The sequence below is a fragment of the Orycteropus afer genome, unplaced genomic scaffold (assembly GCF_000298275.1).
Source record: "Orycteropus afer afer isolate SDZICR_OR568_19922 unplaced genomic scaffold, OryAfe1.0 scaffold00004, whole genome shotgun sequence".
NCBI lineage: Eukaryota > Metazoa > Chordata > Mammalia > Tubulidentata > Orycteropodidae > Orycteropus > Orycteropus afer.
This window is the reverse complement of record NW_006921591.1, coordinates 26,532,585-26,547,993: the sequence shown is the minus strand read 5'-3', so window position 1 is coordinate 26,547,993 and position 15,409 is coordinate 26,532,585.

The window sequence follows — 15,409 nt, the reverse complement described above, 5'->3', positions numbered from 1 at the left end:
GGTTATGGCTCCATCCCACTGACTGACATTAACGAGCCCCATACTCCAGAACCAAGTTGGTGAAGGCCTAGCTCTTTTAAACCTAGGGGGCTGTGGTCGTTCCACCCCCAAAGGCCATGGTCCTACCCTTAAGGCTGAGGCAGCTCTGCTTCTGTTTCCTTGGTCTCTCCGCTTCTGCCGATTAAAGCCTTAGCGCAACCCACTCCACCAGGAATCTTCCTGCCGCAAAGGACACTTGGCTTTCTTGCTCCGTGGGCCGACTAACCTGCTACTCCATTTTATGCCAGTCTTTTCTACCAATTAATGCCCGAAGGCAACCTGCTCTGCCAGGAAGCATCTACCCAATGACACCCAGCTTTCTCCTCTGTGGGCTGGTAAGGCTGCTGCTGTCTTATGCCAGTTGTCTCGGCTCTGCTCCTGCAGTCTCTCATACCAGTCTCTGGGCTCTCCTCCTGGTGTCTCTCATGCTGGTCTCTTGCCATCTGTCCTGCCATCTGTCCTGCCGTACGCCAGGGTCTCTCTGCCAGGGGCTTGGGTCAAGGACGCACTCCACGGCTGTCTCCACATTTTAGGTATCTGTCAGAGCAGCATCCCACTCTCTTGGTGCCAAATTCTGTTCTGGTTACCTAGTGCCACTCTGATGAGAAACATACCACAAGCGGGATAACCTTAACAAACAGGAGTTTATTCTCACAATTTGGAGGCTTTAAGTCCAAGTTCAAAGTGCCAAGCTCTAGGGGCTGGGTGAAAGCCCCTCAACCTTGGGGTCCAGCTCTGCCTCCTGCTCCCAGCCCACTGGAGCTAGAGGCATTTCTTCACTCAGGCGGCTACTGGCTGCTGAGGCTGAGAAGCCCCAAGGTTGACAAGTCAAAAGGCACAGTCCCAATGTTACCAAACCACACGGCAGGCCATTAACTTAAGTCCATTGTAAGTCCCAAGGTCAGCAGAGCATTACAGGCTGCTGAGCAACAACACGGCTACATGCAGGGTCCAAGTGTGCCATAGACTAGAGACCATTCTCAAACTCAAAACTTCTCCTGAAATACAGGAAGCAGACCACATACCCAAAGGCACCTACCTACTCAGCAGCTCATAGTAGATTCCACCATGGAGTTGATTACCAGTCTCATCATGGAGAATTCTACATCCAGCTGCCCAGCCACTCAACCAGGCCTAGCCAAATTGACTTACAAACATAACCATCACACGGTCAATGTCATGAGACAAACTATATGTGAACTGCTGTATGGAAGAAGAATTTGCCCTGCAAACTTTCTCCCAAACCACAATTAAAAAAAAAAAAAGAAGAAGAAGTCCATCTACTACTTCACATTATTATGAAAATTACATGTGATAATGCTTATGAAGGTTAAATGATGCAATGCTTTAATTCATTGTCTGGCGTATTGTTGTTAGCTGCAATAGAGTCAACTGCAACTCAAGGAAACCTTATGTTCAACAGAATAAAGCATTTCTATGTCCTCTGTCATCCTTACAATCACCAGCATACTTGAGTCCATCATTTTAGACATTATGCCAAGCTGTCACACCAAGTGTCTCCCACACTTTTATCATCCTCTACTTTACCAGGCATAGTGTCATCTTTAGCTATTGATTACTCCTTATGGTCTGTGAAAAGCAAGTGAGTCAGAAAATAATCTATTGTGATCCATAAAGGTTTTATTGACAAGTTTTCTGAAGTAGCTTGCCAGCCTTTTCTTCCTAGTATTAATGCACTGTCCTGGCTTTAGACATCTCTCAAGGGAAGAGACTTATGTGGAAATATTATGATTAGTTTTTATTTTTATCTTAAGAATGATAAAAATCAATTCTTTTAATATTATATCTACATTTTTCCTGGCCTTATGAAAACCTCAAATTAAGAATAGCTGCTTTAATTAAGGAGTGAAAAACTCAACTTTACTTTTATGTCAACAATAATGCAGTAATAGAGATGAAAAAAATAAATAAAACCTGAGATTTGAAAACAGCATATTAATGTTTATTGATTTAGAAGCACCACTAATAATAACTAAAATGAAGTGAAGCCAGGAAATGTAAACACAGTCTCTGCATCAATATTTAATAATAATACTTTATTATTTTATAATTGTCATTTATCCTGAATTCTTTATTGAAACTCATCAGAATCAAAAAATCATCATCTATCTTTTTAAAACTCTACTAATGTAAACAAGTATATTTGAACATGGATAATAAAATAAATTTAGTAAGACCATCTGATAAAAGTTAATGTGTTTTTTGTTTCCCTCTCAGGAGCATCAGTTTGTTTCTTTTTAATGGGTAATCTGACATGTTATAAATTCACTGTTAATAGCAGCCTGAGAAAACTTCATGTAACCTCAATGAATAATTGATGTTTACTTACTCACTTTATAGAAAGGACCACATCTACATGCTTCTAGTTGGATTTTTTAATGAATTTTTCTTTCTTTCTTTTTTTTCACTTATCTTTTGAGTTTTAAACCAAACCAACCCAAATCTACCACCATTGAGTCACTTCTGACTCATAGTGACCCTATAGAACAGAGTAGAAAGCTTCATAGGGTTTCCAAGGTTGTAAAACTTTATGGAAGCAGACTGTCTCATCTTTCTCCCAAGGAGCCTGCTAGCCTTTTGGTGAGCCTTAACAACTGTGCCACCAGAGCTCCTCTTTTGACTTTAGGAAAGCATTTTGTTTTAAACAACTTTAAACTTACATAAAAATGGCAAGTATAGTCCAAAGGAATTCTTTATACCCTTCACCTAGTAGTAAACACTTGTTCCTATCCCCCTAAATATCACAGTGTGAAATTCCCAAAACTATTGAAAATTTAACATTGATCCAATATTATCATTTAACCAACCAGAAAAAAAAAAAAAAAAAACTGCCATTGAGTCAATTCTGACTCATAGTGACCCCCTTTGGTTTTCCGAGGTTGTAAATCTTTATGGAAGTAGATTGGCCAGTCTTTCTTCTGTGGAGTTGCTGATGGGTTTGAACCGCCAACCTTCTGGTTAGCAGTCAAATGCTTTAGGCACTCTGCCACCAGAGTATCTATACTGCAGTTCTTATTAAATGTTTCCAATTGTCCCAATAATGTTTTTATTTACTTACTTTTTTTTTTCCCCCACTCCAAAGTTTAATCCAGTATCAAACACATTTCACATTTAGATTTGGTGGGTCTTTTGTTTGTTGATTTTTTTTTTTTTTTTTGAGATATCACTTATAGGCCATAAAACTATACGATATCATGAGATTTTTTTTTTTTTTAATTTTGATATGCTATTGTGCAACCATCACCGCTATCTAATGCCCAGAACACTTTCATCAACACCCAAAGAAACCTTATAACCATTAAAAATCATTCCTTATTCCCTCCTCTCCCAGACCTGTCAATCACTTATCTGCTTTCATCCCTTTGGATGTGCCTATTCCAGAGAATTCATGTAAATAGAATTATACCATGTATGGCCTTTTGGATCTTGCTTCTTTCCCTTAGCATAACGTTTAAAGGTATATTCATGTTGTAACATGTATCTGTAGTTCATGCCTCTTCATAGCTGAACAATATTTGATCATACTGCTTTTTTTGTTGATTTGCGTTATTTCATTCAACAGCCGATAGACACTGGGGTTGTTTCCATTTTATGACAATTTTGAATACTAGTGCTATAAACATTTGTACAAAACTTTTTATGAATATATGGTTTCAATGCCTTGCAAAATGCGCTTCGGAGTATGATAGCCATGTCATACAGTAAATATTTTACAAAGTAGTTGCCCTACTTAACTATCCAACATATAATATATGAGAGTTCTATTAACTCTACATCCTGGCTAGCACTTATTATTGGCCTTATTGAATATAGCCATTCTGTTGTTCTTTTTGTTAGGTGCTGTCTAGTCTGCTCCTACTCAAAGCTATTCTATTTACAACAGAATGAAATACTGCCTGTCTTGCACCATCCCCCAATACTTGCTATGCTTGAGTCCATCACTGCAGCCACCATGTCAATCCATCTCCCTGAATGTCTTTGCCTCTTCCACTGTTCCTCTACTTTTCTAAGCATGATATCCTTTTCCAGTGACTGGTCCCTTGTGACAACATGACCAAATTATGTGAGACAAAACCTGGCCATTCTTGCTTCTAAGGAGAATTAGGGCTGAACTTCTTCCAACACAGATTTGTTTGTTCTTCTGGCAGTCTGGTATTTTCAGTATTCTTTGCCAACACCACATGTCAAATACATCAATTCTTCTTTGGCCTTTATTATTCATTGTGCAGCTTTCACATGGATATGAGGCAACTGAAAATACTATAGCTTGTATAACCATTCTAGTGGGTGTGAAATGGTATTCATTTTGGTGTTGATTTATAGTCATTTAATGACTAATTATGTTAAGATCTTGTCATGGGCTTATTGGCCAAGTATATATTCTTTGGGAAAATATCCTTTCAAGTCCTTTGCTCATTTTTCAATTTAGTTGTTTTACTTTTTATCATTGATTTATAAGAGTTCTTTACATATTCTGTATATAAACCCTTAACAGATATATGACTTTCAAATATTTTCTTCTATACTGTAGCTTTTCATTTTCTTGACAATATCTTTTATGCACATTTTTTTTGATGAACCAATTTATCTAGTTTTTCTTTAGTTTCATCAGTGTCATATCTATGAAATTATAGCTTAATCAAAGGTCACAAACACACTTCTATGTTTTCTTCTAAGAGCTTTGGAGGTTTATTGTTTACATTTAAGTTTTTGATACATTCTGTGTTTATTTTTCTATATTGTGTGAAGTAGGACTGTGACATAATTCTTTTGCAAGTGATTATTCACTTGTCACAGCATGATTTATTATAAAGACAATTATTTCCCCAATTAAATTTTCTTGGCACCTTTGTCAAAATTCAGTTGCCCCTAAATGTATGGATTTACTATTGAATGTTCAATTCTATTCTAATAATCTATTTTTCTATTGTTCCGTTACTACACTCTTTTGATTACTTTAGCCTTTTAGTAAGTCTTGTTGTTGTTGTGGTTGTTATGTGCCATCAAGTCAGACCTGACTCATAGTGACCCCACCTTGGGTTTCCGAGGCAGTATCACTATGGAAGTAGAATGCCCCATCTTCCTTCTGAGGAATGGGAAATGTGAGACATCCCTTAACATGGCATATCTTTCCATAAAAAAAATTGTTTAGTTGTTGTTGAGATTATATACAGCAAAACATACAGCAATTCTATAGTTTCTACATATAAAATTCAGTGACATTGATTATATTCTTCAAGTTGTGCAATCATCCTCACCCTCATTTTCTGAATTTTCTTCCTCCATTAACAAAAAATCACTTCCCTCTAAGATTCGCATCTAATCTTTCAAGTTGCTGTTGTCAATTTGATTCCATATAGATCTTGTTCCCTGAAATAAATATTCATTTTTAAATTTAAATTAATTGAAAAATCATATAAACATCTATCATGTTCAATTTTTCCTTTTGTGCTAATGAATATTTATATTTATTATATTTTTATTCATTCATTATATTGAATATTTATGTTCACTTAAAATACATTTTAATTGAAATACTGGTAATTGTTTTGTGAATAAAAGGCTTCAATTATGTGTCTATTATTCAGTTTGAAAAAAAGGCATATTTAATTCCTATTAAAAAAAAAAAACAAACTGCCATTGACTCAATTCTCATAGTGACTCTGTAAGACAGAGTAGAACTGCCTCATATGGTTTCCAAGGCTGTAAATCTTTATGGAAGCAGACTGCCTCTTCTTTCTCCCACAAATTGAGTTCAAATCGAGACAGGTAGGACTGGCTGAATCAAGCAGCTTCTGACTTAGTATCCTTGCTGCTGGTTGCAGAGAATTCTTGGTGATTAATAAACCAGGCTGTTAGAGAAGATAAAGTTACATTACAAAAACCCTAGAGCTTGACCATTGTAAAATGCTGACAAACGTCCTGAGTTGTCCTTCAGTACTTCACCAGGTGCAAAGTATGCTCAATAAAATTCAGCTTGACCAAGAAAGTGACCATCCACCAAAGACAGTCAAGAATAGGAGTCCTTTGCTGGGACTCGAACCAGATCCAGAGACATCATGCACATGTAACACCATAGCAGAAGTCATGTCAACATCCCAGCAGTCTTCTAACAGGGTCCATGTTCCATATGTATTCTGTCAGCCTTTGTGGTGAAATACATCTTGGTTACTTCCTGCATTCACATCTGATTTTCATAACCCCACCTTTTTCTCTGAAAATACCAGCTTATTTTATGAATAACGATGATGTCTTATTCCTGCATAAAATCCTTTATGTTGCTGTTGTTGTTAAGTGCCATCTAGTTGGCTCCAACTAATAGTGGCCCTATGTAAAACAGAGCAAAGCACTGCCTGGTCCTTCCCTAGCCTCCCAATACTTGCTATACCTGAGTCCATAGTTGTAACAACTGTATCAATCCATCTTGTGATTGATGTGAGCCTTCCCCTTTTTCAGTGACCCTCCACTTTTCCAAACATTATATCCTTCTCCAGGGATTGTTCCTTCTGACAACATGAGCAAAGTAGGTGAGACAAAGTCTGGCCATTAATGCTTCCGAGGAGCATTCTGGCTGCACTTATTCCAGGACAGATTTGTTAATTCTTCTGGAAGTCCATGGTACTTTCAGTATTCTTCACCAACACCACAACTCAAAAGCATCAACTGTTCTTCAGTTTTTCTTATTCACTGTCCAGTTTTCACATGCATATGAGGCTATTAAAAAACACCGTGGCATGGGTTAGACACACCTTAGTCTTCAAAGAGACATCTTTGCTCTTCACCACTTTAAAGAAGTCTTTTGCAGCAGATTCACCTAGTGCATTACAACATCTGATTTCTAGACTGCTCTTTCCATTGTTGTTGATTGTGGAACCAAGTAAATGAAATGTTTAACAATTTCTATCTTTTCTCCATTTACTGTGATGTTGCTTATTCATCCAGTTTTGAGAATTTTTGTTTTCTTTATGTTGAGGTGTAATTCATACTGCAGACTATAGTCTTTAATCTTCATGAGTAAGTGCTTAAATCATCTTCAATTGTGTGCAAGGTTGTGTCATCTGCATATCACAAATTGTTAATGAGTCTTCCTCCAATCTTGATGCCATGCTCTTCTTCATATAGTCCAGCTTCTCAGATTATTTGCTCAGCATACATATTGAATAATTATGATGAAAGGATGCAACCCTGACACTCCCTCCCTGATTTTAAACCATGCAGTATCCCCTTGTTCAGTTCAAATGACAGTTTCCTTGTCTATGTACATGTTCCTCATGAGCATTGTTTTGGTTATCTCTGTGCTGCTCTGACAGGAATATACCACAAATGGAATGGCTTGAACAAACAGGAGTTTATTCTCTTACAATTTTGGAGGCATTAAGTCCAAGTTCAGAGTGCCAGCCTTTAGGGTCTAAGTGGAAATCCCTTAACCTTGGGTTTCAAATCTGCCTCCTGCTCCTAGCATCTGAAGCGGGAGGCTTTTCTTCACTCAGACAGCTGCTGACTGCTGAGGCTGACAAGCCCAAGGTTGACAAGTAAAAAAGACACTGTCCTGATGTTACCAAACAACTTGGCAGGCCACAAATTCAAGTCCAGAAGAAGTCCCGAGATCAGTAGGCATGCAGGCTGTTGAACAATGACTTGCCTATATGCAGGGTTCAAGTGCGCCAAAAGGCTAAAGACCAAACCCAAAGCTGCTTCTTATGTATGGGAAGCAGACCACATCCCAAGAGCAGCTACTCAGCTGCTCATGGCAGATTCCACCATGGAGTTGATTGCTAGTTTCATCATCAGCTGTCAAGTTACTCAACCAGGCTCACCCAAGTTGACATACAACCTTAGCTACCACAAGCCCAATTAAGTGTTCTAGAATTCACATTCTTCTCCATGTTATCCATAATTTGTTATCATCCACACAGTTGAATGCCTTTGCATAGTCAATGAAACACAAGTAAACATCTTCCTGGTAGTCTTTGCTTTCAATCAAGATCCATCTGATATCAGCAAATGATATACTTCATTCCATGTCCTCTTCTGAATCTGGCTTGAATTTCTTGAATTTCTTGAAGGTCTCCGTAACCATTTTTAAATTATCTTCAGCAAATTTTTACTTGCATACAATATTAAAGATATTATTTGATAATTTCCATATTCTGTAGGATCACCTTTCTTTGGTATGGGTACAAATGTTGATATCTTTCTGTCATTTGGCCAGGCAGTCATCTTTCAAATTTCTTGGCATAAGTGAGTAAGTACCTCCAGCACAGTGTACATTTGTTGAAACATCTCAAAGGGTATTATGTTATTTGCTGGAGGCTTGTTTTTTGCCAATTCCTTCAGTGCAGCTTAGACTTTTTCCTTCAATAGCATCAGTTCTTGATCCTATGCCACTTCCCGAAATAAATGAATGCCAACCAATTCTTTTTGGTACAATGTTTCTATGTATTCATTCCATCTTCTTTTGATGTTTCCTGCCTGAATCAATATTTTGCCCATAGAATATTTCAACATAGCAACTAAAGGCTTGAATTTTTCCTTCAAATCTTTCAGCTTGAGAAATGCTGAGGGTGTTCTTCCCTTTTGGTTTTCTAACCTCAGGTTTTTGCACATTGAATAAAAATAATTAACTTTTTCTTCTTGAGCTTCTCTTTGAAATATTCTATTCAGCTCTTTTATCTTGTCATTTCTTCTATTTGTTTTCACTATCTATGTGTTTTCACATTCAAGAGCAAGTTTCAGAGTCTCTTCTGACATACATTTTGGTCTTTCCTTTCTTTCCTGTCTTTTTAAAGACCTTTTATTTTCTTCATGGATGATGTTCTTGAGGTTATCCCATAATTCATCTGGTTTTCGGTCATTGGTGTTCAAGGCATCAAATCTATTCTTTAGATAGTCTCTAAATTCAGTTGGGATATAATCAAGGTCATATTTTTCAATCAAGACATGTTGATTATTACTGGTGATTGGAATGCAAAAGTTGGAAACAAAGAAGAATCTCCAATAGTTGGAAAATATAGCCTTGGTAATAGAAATGACACTGGAGATTACATGATAAAATTTTGCAACACCAATAATATATTCATTGCAAATATCTTTTTTAACAACATAAATGGTAGCTATATACATGACTTCACAAGATAGAATAGAAAGAATCATATTGAGTATGTCTGTGGAAAGAGATAATGGAAAAACTCATTATCTGCAGCAAAACAAGGCCAGGGGCTGATTGTGGAACAGACCATCAACTACTCATATGCTAGTTCAAGTTGAAGGCAAGGACAAAACCTTTTCATAAACCCTAGGAAATCCTTTGTTTGGGGAGAGACTGGAGGTTAGAGTAGGCTGAAGCCTCTCTCTGTCTCTCCCTCACAAGCCCCTCCACTTTCCTTCCTATTTAATAAGCTTTAGTTCATTTGGACATTATGCTTCTGCTGTTCAATTCTTTGTCAGATGAAGGCAAGGACCCCTGCTCAGGGTCTGAGGACCCACTGCAGTAACAAAACCACCAACCTTTTGGTTAGCAGCCTAGTGCCTTAACCACCACACCACCAGAACTCCTTTTGTTTGTTTTCCCTGTACCTCTAATTTAGAGGTTGCTCCAGTTTCATCTTTCTGCTGTAAAAAGTATACCATAAACTTGTTGTTGTTGTTATGTGCCATTGAGTTAGACCCAAATCATAGAGACCACTCCTTAGTTTTCTGAGACTGTATCACTATGGAAGTAGATTGCCCAACTTCCTCCCCAGGAGTGGTTCAAACCCACCAGCCTTCTAGTTAGCAGTCAAGTGCCCTTCGGCACTATGCTACCATAAACTTAGTAAACTGCAAATTTATTATCTTAGAGTTCTAGGGATCAGAACTCCAAATTGGGTCTCACTGGAATTCAATCAAGTTGTTGGCAAGTTGTTTTCCTTTCTGGTGCTTCTGGGTAAGAATCTGTTCTCTTGTCTTTTCCAACTTCTAGACCCCAATTCCTACTTCCCAGCCCCCACCAAAAATATTATTTGGCTCATGGCCCAATTAATACATCTTGAAAGCAAATAGTATCATCCTGTGTTATTTTCAAGTTACCATCTTTCTGACTCTTTCTCTGGATGGATCCCTTTTCAAATTCTAGCGATCCTTGATATTACATTGAGCTCATCTGGATAATTTAAGATAATCTCCCTATTTTATCATCAACTTATTAGTAACCTTAATTCTCCTTTGCCATTTAATCCAGCATATTCATAAGTTTCAAGAATTAGGATGGTGAAATCTTTGGGGAGTATCAATCTGTCTAGCTCAGGAATGATGAGGTGAAAACTTATAACTGCCATTTAAGTCTAATGGCTGGAGATATCAATGCATCTCTGCTGAGAACCTTGTGGTAGAGTTGTGCATGATTGGTGAATCCAGTGCAATATTTATGATTCCATGTAGGATTGTATATAGACAGATCTAGTGAGTTCTAATGTCACAGTTGGTAAGGCATTTAGCTGCTAGCCATAAGGTCAGTGGTTCAAATCTCCTAGCTGCTCCATGGGAAGAAGATGAGGAAATCTACTTCCATAAAGATTTATAGCATTGGAAACCCAATGTGGATTGCTATGAATTGGAATCAACTCAATGACAGTGGGTTTTGTTTTGTTGGTTTATGGATAGATCTTAGAAGAATACAATGCTCAAGGCAGACATGCTTTATCAGTTAAGCTAAACTATTTGGTTTTAATAGGACTTCAGGGGGTATTTTTGGTTTAAGCTGTAAAGATTATTTCAGGACAGTAGTTTCAGGAGTGAAATCTGGAGCTCTGGTGGCGTAGTGCCTAAGGCTATTGACGCTAACCAGAAAGCTGATGGTTCAAACCTGCCAGCCACTCCTTGGAAGGAAGTTTGGGCAATGTACCTCTGTAGAGATCCTGCCTCAGAAACCCAAGGAGGAGTTGCTACGAGTCGGGGTAAAATGGCTGGGTAATATGGTAATTCTATGTTTAACTTTTCATACCCTGCCCAGACTGTTTTGCACATAAACTGTAAAGTTTTACAATCACATCAGCAGTAGAGGAGCTCTGGTGGCACAATGGTTAAAGCATTTGGTTGCTTACCAAAAGGCTGTAGTTTGAACCCACCAGCCTCTCTGTAGGAGATACAAACATTGTGCTTCTGCAAAGATTTACAGTCTTGGAAACCCTTTGGGGCAGTTCAACTCTGTCCTATAGGATCATTACAAGTCACAACATATTCAATGACAGTGGTTTTGGTTTATCACCAGTGGATGAAGATTCTAATTTCTCCACACCCTAACGGGCTGTTTTCCTCCCACCCCACCCCTCTCACTGCCATCTTAGAGAGGTGGTGAAGTGATATATAAATGTGGTTTTGATGTGTGTTTCCTCAATGACTAATGATATTGAGCATCTTCTCATGTCCTTGTTGACTATTTGCATTTCTTCTATGGTGAAATGTCTATTGAAGTCATTTTCTTATTTTTTGTATTGCTTTTTTGTCTTTTTATGTATTGATCTTTTATCCTACAACTTTGTTGAACTCATATGAGATCTATTATTCTTTCTGTATTTTTCTTAAGATTTTCTACACACAAGATCTTGTGATCTGCAAAAGAGACCTTTTCTAATATGCACATATGTCCAGCATGTGTATCAACTTGGCACACCTGGCTTTCTCTCTTCACTGCATTCCATTATCTCTATAGATGTGCCCTCTTCCTCTTTTGTTGGACTGAGTTGAGTTGTTTTGAAATTTCCTATCAGTTTTGCATATTTAGAAGAGTAAGATTCACGTATCATACTTTGGATCTGACCTGGATGTCTCATATACAGAAGCTGAAAAAATAAAGAATAAAACTGCTAGTTTAGAGCTCTGGTGGCATAGTGCCTAAGGCATTTGACTGCTTACCAGAAGGTTAGCAGTTCAAACCCAGGAACCACTCATGGAAGGAAGACTGGGCAATCTACTTCCATAAAGATTTACCACCTCAGAAACCCAAAGGGGGGTCTCCATGAGTCAGAATCTACTCAATGTCAGTGAGTTTTTTATTTTTTTTAGTGATTCCAAAAATCTAATAGTTGGTCCCCAGTTAGAAAATAATGTGACTTATGCATGAGCTTGGCTTTGCTTTTTATAAATTTTCAACTAGGATTCTCAAAACATGCCAAATATTAAATCTGTGACTTGAAATCTGTTCTTAAGACTATTTATTGATGAGAAGAATAAATAAACACAGTATGAGACAGTGCTTCTTTAAAAGGAAACATTTTAGCATTATACACATAAGCCTAAGAGTTAAAGTTTCTTAGTTTTACCAAAGTTGAAAAACAAACAAACAAAAAAATGACATGTACATCAGAGCAATCTCAGAACCTTATTCAAGAAAGATCTGAAGTTAATGAAGACATAATCAGACTTTAGATGTCCAATTAGTGTGTTCAGCCTTCCTGCAGAGGAAATTCACGGGCATCATTCCTGTATTCTAATCTTCAAAGTGACTTTAAGTCACACTTCCCTAGGTGGTATTAAGGGGTTACCATTTCAAGGATTGTTGACAGAAATGTTAAGGAAAATATTTTATCTGCATACATAATTTTGTCTCTTTAACAGTTAAAATTAAGTGGTTTCTTTTTATGCCACATTTCTCAGAGCTGTAATACATTGATGTGAACACTATCAGTCTCATTATATAAAGATGAATGCACGTTCAGTATTGAAGAATACTCATTAGCAACCTGTAATATGCAGATGACACAACCTTCCTTTTTCGGGAAAAAAAAAGACTTTGAAATATTTGCTGATGAAGTTCAAATATTATAATCTTCAGTGTGGATTAAACCTCAATGTAAAGAAAACAAAAATGCTCACAACTGGATCAATAAGGAACATCACAATGAAAGGAGAAAAGATTGAAGTTGTTAGGGGTTTCATTTTACTTGGATCCACAGTCAACATCCATGGAAGCTGCAGTCAAGAAATCAGACAATGTATTGCATTGGGCAAATCTGTTCCAAAAAGATCTCTTAAAAGTATTAAAAAGAAAAGATGTCACTTTGAGGACTAAGGTGCACCTGACCCAAGCCATGTTATTTTCAATCATCTCATGTACATGTGAAAGCTGGACAAAGAATAAGGAAGACTGGAGAAGAATTTATGCATTTGAATTATGGTGTTGTCGAAGAATATCAAATATACCATGGGCTTCTAGAAGAATGAAGACATCTGTCTTGGAAGAAGTACAGCCAGAATATTCTTTAGAAGTGAGGATAGAGAAACTTTGTCTCACTCATTTTGGATGTGTTATCAGGAGGGACCAGTCCCTCCAGAAGGACAACATAGAGGGCCAGTGAATAAGAGGAAGACCTTCAATGAGATGAGTTGACACAGTAGTTTAAACAATGAGCTCAAAAATCATAATGATTGTAAAGACAGTACAGGACTAGGCAGTATGTCATTCTGTTGCACATAAGGTTGCTATGAGCTTGACATGACAGCACCTAACAACAAGATCAGACTCAAAGACAGGGATTTGATGGACAACACTTCTCCAGATTTCTATGGCCAAAGATTATTATTTCCTGAGAAGATTGCTTCATGAATGACTGTTTGTGAAATATTAAGACACATATGATTAAACATACTAGTTTACTTCTCCATATACCAAAGTATAAAAATATGGGCATGTAGATTAAAAAAAAAAAAAAGTGTACTGTAGCCATTAAGAATGTGGAGTCATGCATCTGGGACTGAAATCTGGCTCCACCACTGATTAGCAGTGTTAAATGGATGATATACCTTTCTGTTCCTTCGTTTCCTCATCTGGAAAATGAAGATAATAATAACACTTGTCTCACAGGTTTGTTACAAAAAAAAAAAAAAAAAAAGCAATGATAAATGTATTTGGATGCCATTACTGCACTTTTTCAAGTGCAGACTCAATTTTCGTCTTCACACACCAACATATTCTAGCACGAGAATGACTTAATAAATCCTGATTTCCCTCTCACTGCTTTCCACTCTTTCTATTTCTTCAAGTGTGCCCTCATCCTCTTTCATTGGACTAGGTAGGGTTCTTTTTATATTTCTTATTCATTTGAGTACATTAACGATTATGAAAAAAAAAAAAAAAACCTCAGCAAATATTAACATGCATGTGATTTTTTTCTAATGTAATACAACATGCCCTACATTAATTAGATAACATTTTTTTTACTTTCAATAAAATATTATATATACAGATACTTCTAGAAATTAATAATGTAGTTTATTTGAAATAATTATTTTTTAAATTATACCCCAAACTGTTAATTCTTCTTTCAATTACATTAAGCATCTTGTATCTTTAGACTTATAACACCTCTTAAGAATGTCTCTAAGGCTTAGAAGTTCTTCAAAAGTTGTAGGAGTCATACAGTCAAAGACTATGCATATTCAATCTCCATGGATTCTTCTGAGACTAAGCCCAAGCACATGTCCCTTCAGAAAACATTTCCCATGGCACAACTGAGGCCATATTATATCTCCAGGTGCTTTACACCTGCTAATTCTAGCCCTCATATTAGTCGTATGTGGTGTGCAATCCCATTTTTCAAATGAATAAAATAAGGCTGGAAGAAGTTAAACAGTAATTTGTGGAATTGATATTACATACAAAGACTGTCTAAAGCCAAAGACTATGTTCTTTGACATCTACCTTGCAGCCACTTGAGCTGTAAGCATCTAGCCAGTATCTCTCACTTGGAGAGAGAAGCCAAGAGGCTAGGCAATGGAGGCAAAATCAATCAAATTTAAAGCAGCAAATCTCGGAGGTGGAGTTTATCCTAATGATCTCAAGTCATCCTGCTGTCCTGCAAATTTAACATTGTAAAGTTTTAGAAAAAATGGGTTATATTCCCTTTTTTAATTTTTTTCTACTTTTTGAATATTTAAGTCTTTTAAACTTTTTATTTTCCCCAACAATAATTAATGGCATGTCTTGGTTAGGATATGTGAAGTCTGCTCACTTGTTTGGATTACTTGTTAAAGTAAGTGAGTATTACATGGACACATGTATAGAGCACTTGTTTAGGAGCAAATAAAATACTTCATATCCAGTTCTAGTAAGATGGCAGAATAAGCAGACAAACTACACAGACCCTCTTCAACAAAGAAAATGAGACCCAACTGACACAGATATAGAGGATAATCTTGCAGCTCTGAGCTTTGAAAGGAAAGATATAGAAGTGGACTAAACTTCTACTAGTAGAAGAACCTGCATGAAAAGACCAAAAAAAGAGACATAGGGAGCTGCAGTCTGTCAGTGATCCTGATGGCACAGCTTGGATATTGCCAACTTGTGTTATGACCTAAGAATTAACCAAAAACT